This window comes from Siphateles boraxobius, unplaced genomic scaffold (genome assembly GCF_051911475.1).
Source record: "Siphateles boraxobius isolate OS27281-9 unplaced genomic scaffold, OSU_SipBor_1 317, whole genome shotgun sequence".
NCBI lineage: Eukaryota > Metazoa > Chordata > Actinopteri > Cypriniformes > Leuciscidae > Siphateles > Siphateles boraxobius.
In genome coordinates, this window is record NW_027508939.1 from 270214 (window position 1) to 285758 (window position 15545).

The 15545-nt window shown below is 41.5% G+C and overlaps 45 non-coding genes across 45 annotated transcripts; all 45 read left to right on the forward strand.

Moving 5' to 3' along the window:
* The first annotated feature begins 75 nt into the window (after positions 1 to 75).
* Positions 76 to 194, forward strand: LOC143699908 (5S ribosomal RNA). The gene has a single exon (XR_013188814.1). It is a non-coding gene; the product is annotated as a 5S ribosomal RNA (ribosomal RNA).
* Positions 195 to 356: 162 nt separating this feature from the next.
* Positions 357 to 475, forward strand: LOC143700102 (5S ribosomal RNA). Its single transcript, XR_013189003.1, has one exon. It is a non-coding gene; the product is annotated as a 5S ribosomal RNA (ribosomal RNA).
* Positions 476 to 636: 161 nt separating this feature from the next.
* LOC143699910 (5S ribosomal RNA) lies at positions 637 to 755 on the forward strand. Its single transcript, XR_013188816.1, has one exon. It is a non-coding gene; the product is annotated as a 5S ribosomal RNA (ribosomal RNA).
* Positions 756 to 1119: 364 nt separating this feature from the next.
* LOC143699911 (5S ribosomal RNA) lies at positions 1120 to 1238 on the forward strand. The gene has a single exon (XR_013188817.1). It is a non-coding gene; the product is annotated as a 5S ribosomal RNA (ribosomal RNA).
* Positions 1239 to 1601: 363 nt separating this feature from the next.
* On the forward strand, positions 1602 to 1720 carry LOC143699913 (5S ribosomal RNA). Its single transcript, XR_013188818.1, has one exon. It is a non-coding gene; the product is annotated as a 5S ribosomal RNA (ribosomal RNA).
* Positions 1721 to 2091: 371 nt separating this feature from the next.
* On the forward strand, positions 2092 to 2210 carry LOC143699914 (5S ribosomal RNA). The gene has a single exon (XR_013188819.1). It is a non-coding gene; the product is annotated as a 5S ribosomal RNA (ribosomal RNA).
* Positions 2211 to 2372: 162 nt separating this feature from the next.
* Positions 2373 to 2491, forward strand: LOC143699915 (5S ribosomal RNA). The gene has a single exon (XR_013188820.1). It is a non-coding gene; the product is annotated as a 5S ribosomal RNA (ribosomal RNA).
* A 163-nt stretch (positions 2492 to 2654) lies between these two features.
* On the forward strand, positions 2655 to 2773 carry LOC143700043 (5S ribosomal RNA). The gene has a single exon (XR_013188946.1). It is a non-coding gene; the product is annotated as a 5S ribosomal RNA (ribosomal RNA).
* A 163-nt stretch (positions 2774 to 2936) lies between these two features.
* LOC143699916 (5S ribosomal RNA) lies at positions 2937 to 3055 on the forward strand. The gene has a single exon (XR_013188821.1). It is a non-coding gene; the product is annotated as a 5S ribosomal RNA (ribosomal RNA).
* Positions 3056 to 3217: 162 nt separating this feature from the next.
* Positions 3218 to 3336, forward strand: LOC143699917 (5S ribosomal RNA). The gene has a single exon (XR_013188822.1). It is a non-coding gene; the product is annotated as a 5S ribosomal RNA (ribosomal RNA).
* Positions 3337 to 3707: 371 nt separating this feature from the next.
* On the forward strand, positions 3708 to 3826 carry LOC143699918 (5S ribosomal RNA). Its single transcript, XR_013188823.1, has one exon. It is a non-coding gene; the product is annotated as a 5S ribosomal RNA (ribosomal RNA).
* A 162-nt stretch (positions 3827 to 3988) lies between these two features.
* Positions 3989 to 4107, forward strand: LOC143700103 (5S ribosomal RNA). Its single transcript, XR_013189004.1, has one exon. It is a non-coding gene; the product is annotated as a 5S ribosomal RNA (ribosomal RNA).
* A 161-nt stretch (positions 4108 to 4268) lies between these two features.
* LOC143699919 (5S ribosomal RNA) lies at positions 4269 to 4387 on the forward strand. Its single transcript, XR_013188824.1, has one exon. It is a non-coding gene; the product is annotated as a 5S ribosomal RNA (ribosomal RNA).
* A 363-nt stretch (positions 4388 to 4750) lies between these two features.
* LOC143699920 (5S ribosomal RNA) lies at positions 4751 to 4869 on the forward strand. The gene has a single exon (XR_013188825.1). It is a non-coding gene; the product is annotated as a 5S ribosomal RNA (ribosomal RNA).
* Positions 4870 to 5242: 373 nt separating this feature from the next.
* LOC143699922 (5S ribosomal RNA) lies at positions 5243 to 5361 on the forward strand. Its single transcript, XR_013188827.1, has one exon. It is a non-coding gene; the product is annotated as a 5S ribosomal RNA (ribosomal RNA).
* A 169-nt stretch (positions 5362 to 5530) lies between these two features.
* LOC143699923 (5S ribosomal RNA) lies at positions 5531 to 5649 on the forward strand. The gene has a single exon (XR_013188828.1). It is a non-coding gene; the product is annotated as a 5S ribosomal RNA (ribosomal RNA).
* A 162-nt stretch (positions 5650 to 5811) lies between these two features.
* On the forward strand, positions 5812 to 5930 carry LOC143699924 (5S ribosomal RNA). Its single transcript, XR_013188829.1, has one exon. It is a non-coding gene; the product is annotated as a 5S ribosomal RNA (ribosomal RNA).
* Positions 5931 to 6092: 162 nt separating this feature from the next.
* Positions 6093 to 6211, forward strand: LOC143699955 (5S ribosomal RNA). The gene has a single exon (XR_013188859.1). It is a non-coding gene; the product is annotated as a 5S ribosomal RNA (ribosomal RNA).
* Positions 6212 to 6583: 372 nt separating this feature from the next.
* LOC143699925 (5S ribosomal RNA) lies at positions 6584 to 6702 on the forward strand. The gene has a single exon (XR_013188830.1). It is a non-coding gene; the product is annotated as a 5S ribosomal RNA (ribosomal RNA).
* A 162-nt stretch (positions 6703 to 6864) lies between these two features.
* Positions 6865 to 6983, forward strand: LOC143699926 (5S ribosomal RNA). Its single transcript, XR_013188831.1, has one exon. It is a non-coding gene; the product is annotated as a 5S ribosomal RNA (ribosomal RNA).
* Positions 6984 to 7145: 162 nt separating this feature from the next.
* On the forward strand, positions 7146 to 7264 carry LOC143699927 (5S ribosomal RNA). The gene has a single exon (XR_013188832.1). It is a non-coding gene; the product is annotated as a 5S ribosomal RNA (ribosomal RNA).
* Positions 7265 to 7426: 162 nt separating this feature from the next.
* On the forward strand, positions 7427 to 7545 carry LOC143699929 (5S ribosomal RNA). The gene has a single exon (XR_013188833.1). It is a non-coding gene; the product is annotated as a 5S ribosomal RNA (ribosomal RNA).
* A 162-nt stretch (positions 7546 to 7707) lies between these two features.
* LOC143699930 (5S ribosomal RNA) lies at positions 7708 to 7826 on the forward strand. Its single transcript, XR_013188834.1, has one exon. It is a non-coding gene; the product is annotated as a 5S ribosomal RNA (ribosomal RNA).
* A 363-nt stretch (positions 7827 to 8189) lies between these two features.
* On the forward strand, positions 8190 to 8308 carry LOC143699931 (5S ribosomal RNA). The gene has a single exon (XR_013188835.1). It is a non-coding gene; the product is annotated as a 5S ribosomal RNA (ribosomal RNA).
* A 162-nt stretch (positions 8309 to 8470) lies between these two features.
* Positions 8471 to 8589, forward strand: LOC143699932 (5S ribosomal RNA). The gene has a single exon (XR_013188836.1). It is a non-coding gene; the product is annotated as a 5S ribosomal RNA (ribosomal RNA).
* Positions 8590 to 8952: 363 nt separating this feature from the next.
* LOC143699934 (5S ribosomal RNA) lies at positions 8953 to 9071 on the forward strand. Its single transcript, XR_013188839.1, has one exon. It is a non-coding gene; the product is annotated as a 5S ribosomal RNA (ribosomal RNA).
* Positions 9072 to 9434: 363 nt separating this feature from the next.
* LOC143699935 (5S ribosomal RNA) lies at positions 9435 to 9553 on the forward strand. The gene has a single exon (XR_013188840.1). It is a non-coding gene; the product is annotated as a 5S ribosomal RNA (ribosomal RNA).
* Positions 9554 to 9715: 162 nt separating this feature from the next.
* Positions 9716 to 9834, forward strand: LOC143699936 (5S ribosomal RNA). The gene has a single exon (XR_013188841.1). It is a non-coding gene; the product is annotated as a 5S ribosomal RNA (ribosomal RNA).
* A 162-nt stretch (positions 9835 to 9996) lies between these two features.
* On the forward strand, positions 9997 to 10115 carry LOC143699937 (5S ribosomal RNA). Its single transcript, XR_013188842.1, has one exon. It is a non-coding gene; the product is annotated as a 5S ribosomal RNA (ribosomal RNA).
* A 162-nt stretch (positions 10116 to 10277) lies between these two features.
* On the forward strand, positions 10278 to 10396 carry LOC143700110 (5S ribosomal RNA). Its single transcript, XR_013189011.1, has one exon. It is a non-coding gene; the product is annotated as a 5S ribosomal RNA (ribosomal RNA).
* Positions 10397 to 10558: 162 nt separating this feature from the next.
* LOC143699938 (5S ribosomal RNA) lies at positions 10559 to 10677 on the forward strand. Its single transcript, XR_013188843.1, has one exon. It is a non-coding gene; the product is annotated as a 5S ribosomal RNA (ribosomal RNA).
* A 371-nt stretch (positions 10678 to 11048) lies between these two features.
* On the forward strand, positions 11049 to 11167 carry LOC143699940 (5S ribosomal RNA). Its single transcript, XR_013188844.1, has one exon. It is a non-coding gene; the product is annotated as a 5S ribosomal RNA (ribosomal RNA).
* Positions 11168 to 11329: 162 nt separating this feature from the next.
* On the forward strand, positions 11330 to 11448 carry LOC143699941 (5S ribosomal RNA). The gene has a single exon (XR_013188845.1). It is a non-coding gene; the product is annotated as a 5S ribosomal RNA (ribosomal RNA).
* Positions 11449 to 11610: 162 nt separating this feature from the next.
* Positions 11611 to 11729, forward strand: LOC143699942 (5S ribosomal RNA). The gene has a single exon (XR_013188846.1). It is a non-coding gene; the product is annotated as a 5S ribosomal RNA (ribosomal RNA).
* Positions 11730 to 11891: 162 nt separating this feature from the next.
* Positions 11892 to 12010, forward strand: LOC143699943 (5S ribosomal RNA). Its single transcript, XR_013188847.1, has one exon. It is a non-coding gene; the product is annotated as a 5S ribosomal RNA (ribosomal RNA).
* A 371-nt stretch (positions 12011 to 12381) lies between these two features.
* LOC143699944 (5S ribosomal RNA) lies at positions 12382 to 12500 on the forward strand. The gene has a single exon (XR_013188848.1). It is a non-coding gene; the product is annotated as a 5S ribosomal RNA (ribosomal RNA).
* Positions 12501 to 12863: 363 nt separating this feature from the next.
* LOC143699946 (5S ribosomal RNA) lies at positions 12864 to 12982 on the forward strand. Its single transcript, XR_013188851.1, has one exon. It is a non-coding gene; the product is annotated as a 5S ribosomal RNA (ribosomal RNA).
* A 162-nt stretch (positions 12983 to 13144) lies between these two features.
* Positions 13145 to 13263, forward strand: LOC143699947 (5S ribosomal RNA). Its single transcript, XR_013188852.1, has one exon. It is a non-coding gene; the product is annotated as a 5S ribosomal RNA (ribosomal RNA).
* Positions 13264 to 13424: 161 nt separating this feature from the next.
* LOC143699948 (5S ribosomal RNA) lies at positions 13425 to 13543 on the forward strand. The gene has a single exon (XR_013188853.1). It is a non-coding gene; the product is annotated as a 5S ribosomal RNA (ribosomal RNA).
* A 162-nt stretch (positions 13544 to 13705) lies between these two features.
* On the forward strand, positions 13706 to 13824 carry LOC143699949 (5S ribosomal RNA). Its single transcript, XR_013188854.1, has one exon. It is a non-coding gene; the product is annotated as a 5S ribosomal RNA (ribosomal RNA).
* Positions 13825 to 13986: 162 nt separating this feature from the next.
* On the forward strand, positions 13987 to 14105 carry LOC143700111 (5S ribosomal RNA). Its single transcript, XR_013189012.1, has one exon. It is a non-coding gene; the product is annotated as a 5S ribosomal RNA (ribosomal RNA).
* A 162-nt stretch (positions 14106 to 14267) lies between these two features.
* LOC143699951 (5S ribosomal RNA) lies at positions 14268 to 14386 on the forward strand. The gene has a single exon (XR_013188855.1). It is a non-coding gene; the product is annotated as a 5S ribosomal RNA (ribosomal RNA).
* A 372-nt stretch (positions 14387 to 14758) lies between these two features.
* Positions 14759 to 14877, forward strand: LOC143699952 (5S ribosomal RNA). The gene has a single exon (XR_013188856.1). It is a non-coding gene; the product is annotated as a 5S ribosomal RNA (ribosomal RNA).
* A 162-nt stretch (positions 14878 to 15039) lies between these two features.
* LOC143699953 (5S ribosomal RNA) lies at positions 15040 to 15158 on the forward strand. Its single transcript, XR_013188857.1, has one exon. It is a non-coding gene; the product is annotated as a 5S ribosomal RNA (ribosomal RNA).
* Positions 15159 to 15320: 162 nt separating this feature from the next.
* Positions 15321 to 15439, forward strand: LOC143699954 (5S ribosomal RNA). Its single transcript, XR_013188858.1, has one exon. It is a non-coding gene; the product is annotated as a 5S ribosomal RNA (ribosomal RNA).
* Positions 15440 to 15545: the final 106 nt, after the last annotated feature.

A 15545-nucleotide genomic window follows, 5' to 3' on the forward strand; every position in this document is an offset into this window, starting at 1 on the left:
TTTTCAAAAGTTGTTCTTAGTTTTCTTCACTAATGGTCTAACCTTTTAAATAGCCCAATTTTGGCAGCAGTTTTAGCTTACGGCCATACCACCTTGGGCACGCCCGATCTCGTCTGATCTCGGAAGCTAAGCAGGGTCGGGCCTGGTTAGTACTTGGATGGGAGACCGCCTGGGAATACCAGGTGCTGTAAGCTTTTAAAAAAAAAAAAAAGAGTGCCTGAGCTTCAAAAAGCCTTAAAAAGTCTCTGAGATTCTTCAGAAAGCATGAAAGAGTTTGAGTTTTTTCAAAAGTTGTTCTTAGTTTTCTTCACTAATGGTCTAACCTTTTAAATAGCCCAATTTTGGCAGCAGTATTCGCTTACGGCCATACCACCTTGGGCACGCCCGATCTCGTCTGATCTCGGAAGCTAAGCAGGGTCGGGCCTGGTTAGTACTTGGATGGGAGACCGCCTGGGAATACCAGGTAATGTAAGCTTTTAAAAAAAAAAAAAGAGTGCCTGAGCTTCAAAAAGCCTTAAAAAGTCTCTGAGATTCTTCAGAAAGCATGAAAGAGTTTGAGTTTTTTCAAAAGTTGTTCTTAGTTTTCTTCACTAATGGTCTAACCTTTTAAATAGCCCAATTTTGGCAGCAGTATTCGCTTACGGCCATACCACCTTGGGCACGCCCGATCTCGTCTGATCTCGGAAGCTAAGCAGGGTCGGGCCTGGTTAGTACTTGGATGGGAGACCGCCTGGGAATACCAGGTGCTGTAAGCTTTTAAAAAAAAAAAAAAGAGTGCCTGAGCTTCAAAAAGCCTTAAAAAGTCTCTGAGATTCTTCAGAAAGCATGAAAGAGTTTGAGTTTTTTCAAAAGTTCTTCTTAGTCTTCTTCACTAATGGTCTAAGCTTTTAAATAAGGCCTGGTTAGTACTTGGATGGGAGGCCGCATGGGAATACTAGGTGTTGTAAGCTTTTTTAAGAAAAAAAAAAAAAGAGTCCCTGAGCTTCTTCAAAAAGCCTTAAAAAGTCTCTGAGATTCTTCAGAAAGCATGAAAGAGCTTGAGTTTTTTCAAAAGTTGTTCTTAGTTTTCTTCACTAATGGTCTAACCTTTTAAATAGCCCAATTTTGGCAGCAGTTTTAGCTTACGGCCATACCACCTTGGGCACGCCCGATCTCGTCTGATCTCGGAAGCTAAGCAGGGTCGGGCCTGGTTAGTACTTGGATGGGAGACCGCCTGGGAATACCAGGTGCTGTAAGCTTTTAAAAAAAAAAAAAAGAGTGCCTGAGCTTCAAAAAGCCTTAAAAAGTCTCTGAGATTCTTCAGAAAGCATGAAAGAGTTTGAGTTTTTTCAAAAGTTCTTCTTAGTCTTCTTCACTAATGGTCTAAGCTTTTAAATAAGGCCTGGTTAGTACTTGGATGGGAGGCCGCATGGGAATACTAGGTGTTGTAAGCTTTTTTAAGAAAAAAAAAAAAGAGTCCCTGAGCTTCTTCAAAAAGCCTTAAAAAGTCTCTGAGATTCTTCAGAAAGCATGAAAGAGCTTGAGTTTTTTCAAAAGTTGTTCTTAGTTTTCTTCACTAATGGTCTAACCTTTTAAATAGCCCAATTTTGGCAGCAGTTTTAGCTTACGGCCATACCACCTTGGGCACGCCCGATCTCGTCTGATCTCGGAAGCTAAGCAGGGTCGGGCCTGGTTAGTACTTGGATGGGAGACCGCCTGGGAATACCAGGTGCTGTAAGCTTTTAAAAAAAAAAAAAAAAAAAAAAGAGTGCCTGAGCTTCAAAAAGCCTTAAAAAGTCTCTGAGATTCTTCAGAAAGCATGAAAGAGTTTGAGTTTTTTCAAAAGTTCTTCTTAGTCTTCTTCACTAATGGTCTAAGCTTTTAAATAAGGCCTGGTTAGTACTTGGATGGGAGGCCGCATGGGAATACTAGGTGTTGTAAGCTTTTTTAAGAAAAAAAAAAAAGAGTCCCTGAGCTTCTTCAAAAAGCCTTAAAAAGTCTCTGAGATTCTTCAGAAAGCATGAAAGAGCTTGAGTTTTTTCAAAAGTTGTTCTTAGTTTTCTTCACTAATGGTCTAACCTTTTAAATAGCCCAATTTTGGCAGCAGTTTTAGCTTACGGCCATACCACCTTGGGCACGCCCGATCTCGTCTGATCTCGGAAGCTAAGCAGGGTCGGGCCTGGTTAGTACTTGGATGGGAGACCGCCTGGGAATACCAGGTGCTGTAAGCTTTTAAAAAAAAAAAAAAGAGTGCCTGAGCTTCAAAAAGCCTTAAAAAGTCTCTGAGATTCTTCAGAAAGCATGAAAGAGTTTGAGTTTTTTCAAAAGTTGTTCTTAGTTTTCTTCACTAATGGTCTAACCTTTTAAATAGCCCAATTTTGGCAGCAGTATTCGCTTACGGCCATACCACCTTGGGCACGCCCGATCTCGTCTGATCTCGGAAGCTAAGCAGGGTCGGGCCTGGTTAGTACTTGGATGGGAGACCGCCTGGGAATACCAGGTGCTGTAAGCTTTTAAAAAAAAAAAAAAAGAGTGCCTGAGCTTCAAAAAGCCTTAAAAAGTCTCTGAGATTCTTCAGAAAGCATGAAAGAGTTTGAGTTTTTTCAAAAGTTGTTCTTAGTTTTCTTCACTAATGGTCTAACCTTTTAAATAGCCCAATTTTGGCAGCAGTATTCGCTTACGGCCATACCACCTTGGGCACGCCCGATCTCGTCTGATCTCGGAAGCTAAGCAGGGTCGGGCCTGGTTAGTACTTGGATGGGAGCCCGCCTGGGAATACCAGGTGCTGTAAGCTTTTAAAAAAAAAAAAAAAGAGTGCCTGAGCTTCAAAAAGCCTTAAAAAGTCTCTGAGATTCTTCAGAAAGCATGAAAGAGTTTGAGTTTTTTCAAAAGTTGTTCTTAGTTTTCTTCACTAATGGTCTAACCTTTTAAATAGCCCAATTTTGGCAGCAGTATTCGCTTACGGCCATACCACCTTGGGCACGCCCGATCTCGTCTGATCTCGGAAGCTAAGCAGGGTCGGGCCTGGTTAGTACTTGGATGGGAGACCGCCTGGGAATACCAGGTGCTGTAAGCTTTTAAAAAAAAAAAAAAGAGTGCCTGAGCTTCAAAAAGCCTTAAAAAGTCTCTGAGATTCTTCAGAAAGCATGAAAGAGTTTGAGTTTTTTCAAAAGTTGTTCTTAGTTTTCTTCACTAATGGTCTAACCTTTTAAATAGCCCAATTTTGGCAGCAGTATTCGCTTACGGCCATACCACCTTGGGCACGCCCGATCTCGTCTGATCTCGGAAGCTAAGCAGGGTCGGGCCTGGTTAGTACTTGGATGGGAGACCGCCTGGGAATACCAGGTGCTGTAAGCTTTTAAAAAAAAAAAAAAAAAAAAAAGAGTGCCTGAGCTTCAAAAAGCCTTAAAAAGTCTCTGAGATTCTTCAGAAAGCATGAAAGAGTTTGAGTTTTTTCAAAAGTTCTTCTTAGTCTTCTTCACTAATGGTCTAAGCTTTTAAATAAGGCCTGGTTAGTACTTGGATGGGAGGCCGCATGGGAATACTAGGTGTTGTAAGCTTTTTTAAGAAAAAAAAAAAAGAGTCCCTGAGCTTCTTCAAAAAGCCTTAAAAAGTCTCTGAGATTCTTCAGAAAGCATGAAAGAGCTTGAGTTTTTTCAAAAGTTGTTCTTAGTTTTCTTCACTAATGGTCTAACCTTTTAAATAGCCCAATTTTGGCAGCAGTTTTAGCTTACGGCCATACCACCTTGGGCACGCCCGATCTCGTCTGATCTCGGAAGCTAAGCAGGGTCGGGCCTGGTTAGTACTTGGATGGGAGACCGCCTGGGAATACCAGGTGCTGTAAGCTTTTAAAAAAAAAAAAAAGAGTGCCTGAGCTTCAAAAAGCCTTAAAAAGTCTCTGAGATTCTTCAGAAAGCATGAAAGAGTTTGAGTTTTTTCAAAAGTTGTTCTTAGTTTTCTTCACTAATGGTCTAACCTTTTAAATAGCCCAATTTTGGCAGCAGTATTCGCTTACGGCCATACCACCTTGGGCACGCCCGATCTCGTCTGATCTCGGAAGCTAAGCAGGGTCGGGCCTGGTTAGTACTTGGATGGGAGACCGCCTGGGAATACCAGGTAATGTAAGCTTTTAAAAAAAAAAAAAGAGTGCCTGAGCTTCAAAAAGCCTTAAAAAGTCTCTGAGATTCTTCAGAAAGCATGAAAGAGTTTGAGTTTTTTCAAAAGTTGTTCTTAGTTTTCTTCACTAATGGTCTAACCTTTTAAATAGCCCAATTTTGGCAGCAGTATTCGCTTACGGCCATACCACCTTGGGCACGCCCGATCTCGTCTGATCTCGGAAGCTAAGCAGGGTCGGGCCTGGTTAGTACTTGGATGGGAGACCGCCTGGGAATACCAGGTGCTGTAAGCTTTTAAAAAATAAAAAAAGAGTGCCTGAGCTTCAAAAAGCCTTAAAAAGTCTCTGAGATTCTTCAGAAAGCATGAAAGAGTTTGAGTTTTTTCAAAAGTTCTTCTTAGTCTTCTTCACTAATGGTCTAAGCTTTTAAATAAGGCCTGGTTAGTACTTGGATGGGAGGCCGCATGGGAATACTAGGTGTTGTAAGCTTTTTTAAGAAAAAAAAAAAAGAGTCCCTGAGCTTCTTCAAAAAGCCTTAAAAAGTCTCTGAGATTCTTCAGAAAGCATGAAAGAGCTTGAGTTTTTTCAAAAGTTGTTCTTAGTTTTCTTCACTAATGGTCTAACCTTTTAAATAGCCCAATTTTGGCAGCAGTTTTAGCTTACGGCCATACCACCTTGGGCACGCCCGATCTCGTCTGATCTCGGAAGCTAAGCAGGGTCGGGCCTGGTTAGTACTTGGATGGGAGACCGCCTGGGAATACCAGGTGCTGTAAGCTTTTAAAAAAAAAAAAAAAAAAAAAAAAGAGTGCCTGAGCTTCAAAAAGCCTTAAAAAGTCTCTGAGATTCTTCAGAAAGCATGAAAGAGTTTGAGTTTTTTCAAAAGTTCTTCTTAGTCTTCTTCACTAATGGTCTAAGCTTTTAAATAAGGCCTGGTTAGTACTTGGATGGGAGGCCGCATGGGAATACTAGGTGTTGTAAGCTTTTTTAAGAAAAAAAAAAAAGAGTCCCTGAGCTTCTTCAAAAAGCCTTAAAAAGTCTCTGAGATTCTTCAGAAAGCATGAAAGAGCTTGAGTTTTTTCAAAAGTTGTTCTTAGTTTTCTTCACTAATGGTCTAACCTTTTAAATAGCCCAATTTTGGCAGCAGTTTTAGCTTACGGCCATACCACCTTGGGCACGCCCGATCTCGTCTGATCTCGGAAGCTAAGCAGGGTCGGGCCTGGTTAGTACTTGGATGGGAGACCGCCTGGGAATACCAGGTGCTGTAAGCTTTTAAAAAAAAAAAAAAAAAAAAAGAGTGCCTGAGCTTCAAAAAGCCTTAAAAAGTCTCTGAGATTCTTCAGAAAGCATGAAAGAGTTTGAGTTTTTTCAAAAGTTGTTCTTAGTTTTCTTCACTAATGGTCTAACCTTTTAAATAGCCCAATTTTGGCAGCAGTATTCGCTTACGGCCATACCACCTTGGGCACGCCCGATCTCGTCTGATCTCGGAAGCTAAGCAGGGTCGGGCCTGGTTAGTACTTGGATGGGAGACCGCCTGGGAATACCAGGTGCTGTAAGCTTTTAAAAAAAAAAAAAAGAGTGCCTGAGCTTCAAAAAGCCTTAAAAAGTCTCTGAGATTCTTCAGAAAGCATGAAAGAGTTTGAGTTTTTTCAAAAGTTGTTCTTAGTTTTCTTCACTAATGGTCTAACCTTTTAAATAGCCCAATTTTGGCAGCAGTATTCGCTTACGGCCATACCACCTTGGGCACGCCCGATCTCGTCTGATCTCGGAAGCTAAGCAGGGTCGGGCCTGGTTAGTACTTGGATGGGAGACCGCCTGGGAATACCAGGTGCTGTAAGCTTTTAAAAAAAAAAAAAAGAGTGCCTGAGCTTCAAAAAGCCTTAAAAAGTCTCTGAGATTCTTCAGAAAGCATGAAAGAGTTTGAGTTTTTTCAAAAGTTGTTCTTAGTTTTCTTCACTAATGGTCTAACCTTTTAAATAGCCCAATTTTGGCAGCAGTATTCGCTTACGGCCATACCACCTTGGGCACGCCTGATCTCGTCTGATCTCGGAAGCTAAGCAGGGTCGGGCCTGGTTAGTACTTGGATGGGAGACCGCCTGGGAATACCAGGTGCTGTAAGCTTTTAAAAAAAAAAAAAAAAAAAAAAAGAGTGCCTGAGCTTCAAAAAGCCTTAAAAAGTCTCTGAGATTCTTCAGAAAGCATGAAAGAGTTTGAGTTTTTTCAAAAGTTCTTCTTAGTCTTCTTCACTAATGGTCTAAGCTTTTAAATAAGGCCTGGTTAGTACTTGGATGGGAGGCCGCATGGGAATACTAGGTGTTGTAAGCTTTTTTAAGAAAAAAAAAAAAGAGTCCCTGAGCTTCTTCAAAAAGCCTTAAAAAGTCTCTGAGATTCTTCAGAAAGCATGAAAGAGCTTGAGTTTTTTCAAAAGTTGTTCTTAGTTTTCTTCACTAATGGTCTAACCTTTTAAATAGCCCAATTTTGGCAGCAGTTTTAGCTTACGGCCATACCACCTTGGGCACGCCCGATCTCGTCTGATCTCGGAAGCTAAGCAGGGTCGGGCCTGGTTAGTACTTGGATGGGAGACCGCCTGGGAATACCAGGTGCTGTAAGCTTTTAAAAAAAAAAAAAAGAGTGCCTGAGCTTCAAAAAGCCTTAAAAAGTCTCTGAGATTCTTCAGAAAGCATGAAAGAGTTTGAGTTTTTTCAAAAGTTGTTCTTAGTTTTCTTCACTAATGGTCTAACCTTTTAAATAGCCCAATTTTGGCAGCAGTATTCGCTTACGGCCATACCACCTTGGGCACGCCCGATCTCGTCTGATCTCGGAAGCTAAGCAGGGTCGGGCCTGGTTAGTACTTGGATGGGAGACCGCCTGGGAATACCAGGTGCTGTAAGCTTTTAAAAAAAAAAAAAAGAGTGCCTGAGCTTCAAAAAGCCTTAAAAAGTCTCTGAGATTCTTCAGAAAGCATGAAAGAGTTTGAGTTTTTTCAAAAGTTGTTCTTAGTTTTCTTCACTAATGGTCTAACCTTTTAAATAGCCCAATTTTGGCAGCAGTATTCGCTTACGGCCATACCACCTTGGGCACGCCCGATCTCGTCTGATCTCGGAAGCTAAGCAGGGTCGGGCCTGGTTAGTACTTGGATGGGAGACCGCCTGGGAATACCAGGTGCTGTAAGCTTTTAAAAAAAAAAAAAAGAGTGCCTGAGCTTCAAAAAGCCTTAAAAAGTCTCTGAGATTCTTCAGAAAGCATGAAAGAGTTTGAGTTTTTTCAAAAGTTGTTCTTAGTTTTCTTCACTAATGGTCTAACCTTTTAAATAGCCCAATTTTGGCAGCAGTATTCGCTTACGGCCATACCACCTTGGGCACGCCCGATCTCGTCTGATCTCGGAAGCTAAGCAGGGTCGGGCCTGGTTAGTACTTGGATGGGAGACCGCCTGGGAATACCAGGTGCTGTAAGCTTTTAAAAAAAAAAAAAAGAGTGCCTGAGCTTCAAAAAGCCTTAAAAAGTCTCTGAGATTCTTCAGAAAGCATGAAAGAGTTTGAGTTTTTTCAAAAGTTCTTCTTAGTCTTCTTCACTAATGGTCTAACCTTTTAAATAGCCCAATTTTGGCAGCAGTATTCGCTTACGGCCATACCACCTTGGGCACGCCCGATCTCGTCTGATCTCGGAAGCTAAGCAGGGTCGGGCCTGGTTAGTACTTGGATGGGAGACCGCCTGGGAATACCAGGTGCTGTAAGCTTTTAAAAAAAAAAAAAAGAGTGCCTGAGCTTCAAAAAGCCTTAAAAAGTCTCTGAGATTCTTCAGAAAGCATGAAAGAGTTTGAGTTTTTTCAAAAGTTCTTCTTAGTCTTCTTCACTAATGGTCTAAGCTTTTAAATAAGGCCTGGTTAGTACTTGGATGGGAGGCCGCATGGGAATACTAGGTGTTGTAAGCTTTTTTAAGAAAAAAAAAAAAGAGTCCCTGAGCTTCTTCAAAAAGCCTTAAAAAGTCTCTGAGATTCTTCAGAAAGCATGAAAGAGCTTGAGTTTTTTCAAAAGTTGTTCTTAGTTTTCTTCACTAATGGTCTAACCTTTTAAATAGCCCAATTTTGGCAGCAGTTTTAGCTTACGGCCATACCACCTTGGGCACGCCCGATCTCGTCTGATCTCGGAAGCTAAGCAGGGTCGGGCCTGGTTAGTACTTGGATGGGAGACCGCCTGGGAATACCAGGTGCTGTAAGCTTTTAAAAAAAAAAAAAAGAGTGCCTGAGCTTCAAAAAGCCTTAAAAAGTCTCTGAGATTCTTCAGAAAGCATGAAAGAGTTTGAGTTTTTTCAAAAGTTGTTCTTAGTTTTCTTCACTAATGGTCTAACCTTTTAAATAGCCCAATTTTGGCAGCAGTATTCGCTTACGGCCATACCACCTTGGGCACGCCCGATCTCGTCTGATCTCGGAAGCTAAGCAGGGTCGGGCCTGGTTAGTACTTGGATGGGAGACCGCCTGGGAATACCAGGTGCTGTAAGCTTTTAAAAAAAAAAAAAAGAGTGCCTGAGCTTCAAAAAGCCTTAAAAAGTCTCTGAGATTCTTCAGAAAGCATGAAAGAGTTTGAGTTTTTTCAAAAGTTCTTCTTAGTCTTCTTCACTAATGGTCTAAGCTTTTAAATAAGGCCTGGTTAGTACTTGGATGGGAGGCCGCATGGGAATACTAGGTGTTGTAAGCTTTTTTAAGAAAAAAAAAAAAGAGTCCCTGAGCTTCTTCAAAAAGCCTTAAAAAGTCTCTGAGATTCTTCAGAAAGCATGAAAGAGCTTGAGTTTTTTCAAAAGTTGTTCTTAGTTTTCTTCACTAATGGTCTAACCTTTTAAATAGCCCAATTTTGGCAGCAGTTTTAGCTTACGGCCATACCACCTTGGGCACGCCCGATCTCGTCTGATCTCGGAAGCTAAGCAGGGTCGGGCCTGGTTAGTACTTGGATGGGAGACCGCCTGGGAATACCAGGTGCTGTAAGCTTTTAAAAAAAAAAAAAAGAGTGCCTGAGCTTCAAAAAGCCTTAAAAAGTCTCTGAGATTCTTCAGAAAGCATGAAAGAGTTTGAGTTTTTTCAAAAGTTCTTCTTAGTCTTCTTCACTAATGGTCTAAGCTTTTAAATAAGGCCTGGTTAGTACTTGGATGGGAGGCCGCATGGGAATACTAGGTGTTGTAAGCTTTTTTAAGAAAAAAAAAAAAGAGTCCCTGAGCTTCTTCAAAAAGCCTTAAAAAGTCTCTGAGATTCTTCAGAAAGCATGAAAGAGCTTGAGTTTTTTCAAAAGTTGTTCTTAGTTTTCTTCACTAATGGTCTAACCTTTTAAATAGCCCAATTTTGGCAGCAGTTTTAGCTTACGGCCATACCACCTTGGGCACGCCCGATCTCGTCTGATCTCGGAAGCTAAGCAGGGTCGGGCCTGGTTAGTACTTGGATGGGAGACCGCCTGGGAATACCAGGTGCTGTAAGCTTTTAAAAAAAAAAAAAAGAGTGCCTGAGCTTCAAAAAGCCTTAAAAAGTCTCTGAGATTCTTCAGAAAGCATGAAAGAGTTTGAGTTTTTTCAAAAGTTGTTCTTAGTTTTCTTCACTAATGGTCTAACCTTTTAAATAGCCCAATTTTGGCAGCAGTATTCGCTTACGGCCATACCACCTTGGGCACGCCCGATCTCGTCTGATCTCGGAAGCTAAGCAGGGTCGGGCCTGGTTAGTACTTGGATGGGAGACCGCCTGGGAATACCAGGTGCTGTAAGCTTTTAAAAAAAAAAAAAAGAGTGCCTGAGCTTCAAAAAGCCTTAAAAAGTCTCTGAGATTCTTCAGAAAGCATGAAAGAGTTTGAGTTTTTTCAAAAGTTGTTCTTAGTTTTCTTCACTAATGGTCTAACCTTTTAAATAGCCCAATTTTGGCAGCAGTATTCGCTTACGGCCATACCACCTTGGGCACGCCCGATCTCGTCTGATCTCGGAAGCTAAGCAGGGTCGGGCCTGGTTAGTACTTGGATGGGAGACCGCCTGGGAATACCAGGTGCTGTAAGCTTTTAAAAAAAAAAAAAAGAGTGCCTGAGCTTCAAAAAGCCTTAAAAAGTCTCTGAGATTCTTCAGAAAGCATGAAAGAGTTTGAGTTTTTTCAAAAGTTGTTCTTAGTTTTCTTCACTAATGGTCTAACCTTTTAAATAGCCCAATTTTGGCAGCAGTATTCGCTTACGGCCATACCACCTTGGGCACGCCCCATCTCGTCTGATCTCGGAAGCTAAGCAGGGTCGGGCCTGGTTAGTACTTGGATGGGAGACCGCCTGGGAATACCAGGTGCTGTAAGCTTTTTAAAAAAAAAAAAAGAGTGCCTGAGCTTCAAAAAGCCTTAAAAAGTCTCTGAGATTCTTCAGAAAGCATGAAAGAGTTTGAGTTTTTTCAAAAGTTGTTCTTAGTTTTCTTCACTAATGGTCTAACCTTTTAAATAGCCCAATTTTGGCAGCACTATTCGCTTACGGCCATACCACCTTGGGCACGCCCGATCTCGTCTGATCTCGGAAGCTAAGCAGGGTCGGGCCTGGTTAGTACTTGGATGGGAGACCGCCTGGGAATACCAGGTGCTGTAAGCTTTTAAAAAAAAAAAAAAAAAAAAAAGAGTGCCTGAGCTTCAAAAAGCCTTAAAAAGTCTCTGAGATTCTTCAGAAAGCATGAAAGAGTTTGAGTTTTTTCAAAAGTTCTTCTTAGTCTTCTTCACTAATGGTCTAAGCTTTTAAATAAGGCCTGGTTAGTACTTGGATGGGAGGCCGCATGGGAATACTAGGTGTTGTAAGCTTTTTTAAGAAAAAAAAAAAAGAGTCCCTGAGCTTCTTCAAAAAGCCTTAAAAAGTCTCTGAGATTCTTCAGAAAGCATGAAAGAGCTTGAGTTTTTTCAAAAGTTGTTCTTAGTTTTCTTCACTAATGGTCTAACCTTTTAAATAGCCCAATTTTGGCAGCAGTTTTAGCTTACGGCCATACCACCTTGGGCACGCCCGATCTCGTCTGATCTCGGAAGCTAAGCAGGGTCGGGCCTGGTTAGTACTTGGATGGGAGACCGCCTGGGAATACCAGGTGCTGTAAGCTTTTAAAAAAAAAAAAAAGAGTGCCTGAGCTTCAAAAAGCCTTAAAAAGTCTCTGAGATTCTTCAGAAAGCATGAAAGAGTTTGAGTTTTTTCAAAAGTTGTTCTTAGTTTTCTTCACTAATGGTCTAACCTTTTAAATAGCCCAATTTTGGCAGCAGTATTCGCTTACGGCCATACCACCTTGGGCACGCCCGATCTCGTCTGATCTCGGAAGCTAAGCAGGGTCGGGCCTGGTTAGTACTTGGATGGGAGACCGCCTGGGAATACCAGGTGCTGTAAGCTTTTAAAAAAAAAAAAAAGAGTGCCTGAGCTTCAAAAAGCCTTAAAAAGTCTCTGAGATTCTTCAGAAAGCATGAAAGAGTTTGAGTTTTTTCAAAAGTTGTTCTTAGTTTTCTTCACTAATGGTCTAACCTTTTAAATAGCCCAATTTTGGCAGCAGTATTCGCTTACGGCCATACCACCTTGGGCACGCCCGATCTCGTCTGATCTCGGAAGCTAAGCAGGGTCGGGCCTGGTTAGTACTTGGATGGGAGACCGCCTGGGAATACCAGGTGCTGTAAGCTTTTAAAAAAAAAAAAAAGAGTGCCTGAGCTTCAAAAAGCCTTAAAAAGTCTCTGAGATTCTTCAGAAAGCATGAAAGAGTTTGAGTTTTTTCAAAAGTTGTTCTTAGTTTTCTTCACTAATGGTCTAACCTTTTAAATAGCCCAATTTTGGCAGCAGTATTCGCTTACGGCCATACCACCTTGGGCACGCCCGATCTCGTCTGATCTCGGAAGCTAAGCAGGGTCGGGCCTGGTTAGTACTTGGATGGGAGACCGCCTGGGAATACCAGGTGCTGTAAGCTTTTAAAAAAAAAAAAAAAAAAAAAAGAGTGCCTGAGCTTCAAAAAGCCTTAAAAAGTCTCTGAGATTCTTCAGAAAGCATGAAAGAGTTTGAGTTTTTTCAAAAGTTCTTCTTAGTCTTCTTCACTAATGGTCTAAGCTTTTAAATAAGGCCTGGTTAGTACTTGGATGGGAGGCCGCATGGGAATACTAGGTGTTGTAAGCTTTTTTAAGAAAAAAAAAAAAGAGTCCCTGAGCTTCTTCAAAAAGCCTTAAAAAGTCTCTGAGATTCTTCAGAAAGCATGAAAGAGCTTGAGTTTTTTCAAAAGTTGTTCTTAGTTTTCTTCACTAATGGTCTAACCTTTTAAATAGCCCAATTTTGGCAGCAGTTTTAGCTTACGGCCATACCACCTTGGGCACGCCCGATCTCGTCTGATCTCGGAAGCTAAGCAGGGTCGGGCCTGGTTAGTACTTGGATGGGAGACCGCCTGGGAATACCAGGTGCTGTAAGCTTTTAAAAAAAAAAAAAAGAGTGCCTGAGCTTCAAAAAGCCTTAAAAAGTCTCTGAGATTCTTCAGAAAGCATGAAAGAGTTTGAGTTTTTTCAAAAGTTCTTCTTAGTCTTCTTCACTAATGGTCTAAGCTTTTAAATAAGGCCTGGTTAGTACTTGGATGGGAGGCCGCATGGGAATACTAGGTGTTGTAAGCTTTTTTAAGAAAAAAAAAAAAGAGTCCCTGAGCTTCTTCAAAAAGCCTTAAAAAGTCTCTGAGATTCTTCAGAAAGCATGAAAGAGCTTGAGTTTTTTCAAAAGTTGTTCTTAGTTTTCTTCACTAATGGTCTAACCTTTTAAATAGCCCAATTTTGGCAGCAGTTTTAGCTTACGGCCATACCACCTTGGGCACGCCCGATCTCGTCTGATCTCGGAAGCTAAGCAGGGTCGGGCCTGGTTAGTACTTGGATGGGAGACCGCCTGGGAATACCAGGTGCTGTAAGCTTTTAAAAAAAAAAAAAAGAGTGCCTGAGCTTCAAAAAGCCTTAAAAAGTCTCTGAGATTCTTCAGAAAGCATGAAAGAGTTTGAGTTTTTTCAAAAGTTGTTCTTAGTTTTCTTCACTAATGGTCTAACCTTTTAAATAGCCCAATTTTGGCAGCAGTATTCGCTTACGGCCATACCACCTTGGGCACGCCCGATCTCGTCTGATCTCGGAAGCTAAGCAGGGTCGGGCCTGGTTAGTACTTGGATGGGAGACCGCCTGGGAATACCAGGTGCTGTAAGCTTTTAAAAAAAAAAAAAGAGTGCCTGAGCTTCAAAAAGCCTTAAAAAGTCTCTGAGATTCTTCAGAAAGCATGAAAGAGTTTGAGTTTTTTCAAAAGTTGTTCTTAGTTTTCTTCACTAATGGTCTAACCTTTTAAATAGCCCAATTTTGGCAGCAGTATTCGCTTACGGCCATACCACCTTGGGCACGCCCGATCTCGTCTGATCTCGGAAGCTAAGCAGGGTCGGGCCTGGTTAGTACTTGGATGGGAGACCGCCTGGGAATACCAGGTGCTGTAAGCTTTTAAAAAAAAAAAAAAGAGTGCCTGAGCTTCAAAAAGCCTTAAAAAGTCTCTGAGATTCTTCAGAAAGCATGAAAGAGTTTGAGTTTTTTCAAAAGTTGTTCTTAGTTTTCTTCACTAATGGTCTAACCTTTTAAATAGCCCAATTTTGGCAGCAGTATTCGCTTACGGCCATACCACCTTGGGCACGCCCGATCTCGTCTGATCTCGGAAGCTAAGCAGGGTCGGGCCTGGTTAGTACTTGGATGGGAGACCGCCTGGGAATACCAGGTGCTGTAAGCTTTTAAAAAAAAAAAAAAGAGTGCCTGAGCTTCAAAAAGCCTTAAAAAGTCTCTGAGATTCTTCAGAAAGCATGAAAGAGTTTGAGTTTTTTCAAAAGTTGTTCTTAGTTTTCTTCACTAATGGTCTAACCTTTTAAATAGCCCAATTTTGGCAGCAGTATTCGCTTACGGCCATACCACCTTGGGCACGCCCCATCTCGTCTGATCTCGGAAGCTAAGCAGGGTCGGGCCTGGTTAGTACTTGGATGGGAGACCGCCTGGGAATACCAGGTGCTGTAAGCTTTTTAAAAAAAAAAAAAGAGTGCCTGAGCTTCAAAAAGCCTTAAAAAGTCTCTGAGATTCTTCAGAAAGCATGAAAGAGTTTGAGTTTTTTCAAAAGTTGTTCTTAGTTTTCTTCACTAATGGTCTAACCTTTTAAATAGCCCAATTTTGGCAGCACTATTCGCTTACGGCCATACCACCTTGGGCACGCCCGATCTCGTCTGATCTCGGAAGCTAAGCAGGGTCGGGCCTGGTTAGTACTTGGATGGGAGACCGCCTGGGAATACCAGGTGCTGTAAGCTTTTAAAAAAAAAAAAAAAAAAAAAAAGAGTGCCTGAGCTTCAAAAAGCCTTAAAAAGTCTCTGAGATTCTTCAGAAAGCATGAAAGAGTTTGAGTTTTTTCAAAAGTTCTTCTTAGTCTTCTTCACTAATGGTCTAAGCTTTTAAATAAGGCCTGGTTAGTACTTGGATGGGAGGCCGCATGGGAATACTAGGTGTTGTAAGCTTTTTTAAGAAAAAAAAAAAAGAGTCCCTGAGCTTCTTCAAAAAGCCTTAAAAAGTCTCTGAGATTCTTCAGAAAGCATGAAAGAGCTTGAGTTTTTTCAAAAGTTGTTCTTAGTTTTCTTCACTAATGGTCTAACCTTTTAAATAGCCCAATTTTGGCAGCAGTTTTAGCTTACGGCCATACCACCTTGGGCACGCCCGATCTCGTCTGATCTCGGAAGCTAAGCAGGGTCGGGCCTGGTTAGTACTTGGATGGGAGACCGCCTGGGAATACCAGGTGCTGTAAGCTTTTAAAAAAAAAAAAAAGAGTGCCTGAGCTTCAAAAAGCCTTAAAAAGTCTCTGAGATTCTTCAGAAAGCATGAAAGAGTTTGAGTTTTTTCAAAAGTTGTTCTTAGTTTTCTTCACTAATGGTCTAACCTTTTAAATAGCCCAATTTTGGCAGCAGTATTCGCTTACGGCCATACCACCTTGGGCACGCCCGATCTCGTCTGATCTCGGAAGCTAAGCAGGGTCGGGCCTGGTTAGTACTTGGATGGGAGACCGCCTGGGAATACCAGGTGCTGTAAGCTTTTAAAAAAAAAAAAAAGAGTGCCTGAGCTTCAAAAAGCCTTAAAAAGTCTCTGAGATTCTTCAGAAAGCATGAAAGAGTTTGAGTTTTTTCAAAAGTTGTTCTTAGTTTTCTTCACTAATGGTCTAACCTTTTAAATAGCCCAATTTTGGCAGCAGTATTCGCTTACGGCCATACCACCTTGGGCACGCCCGATCTCGTCTGATCTCGGAAGCTAAGCAGGGTCGGGCCTGGTTAGTACTTGGATGGGAGACCGCCTGGGAATACCAGGTGCTGTAAGCTTTTAAAAAAAAAAAAAAGAGTGCCTGAGCTTCAAAAAGCCTTAAAAAGTCTCTGAGATTCTTCAGAAAGCATGAAAGAGTTTGAGTTTTTTCAAAAGTTGTTCTTA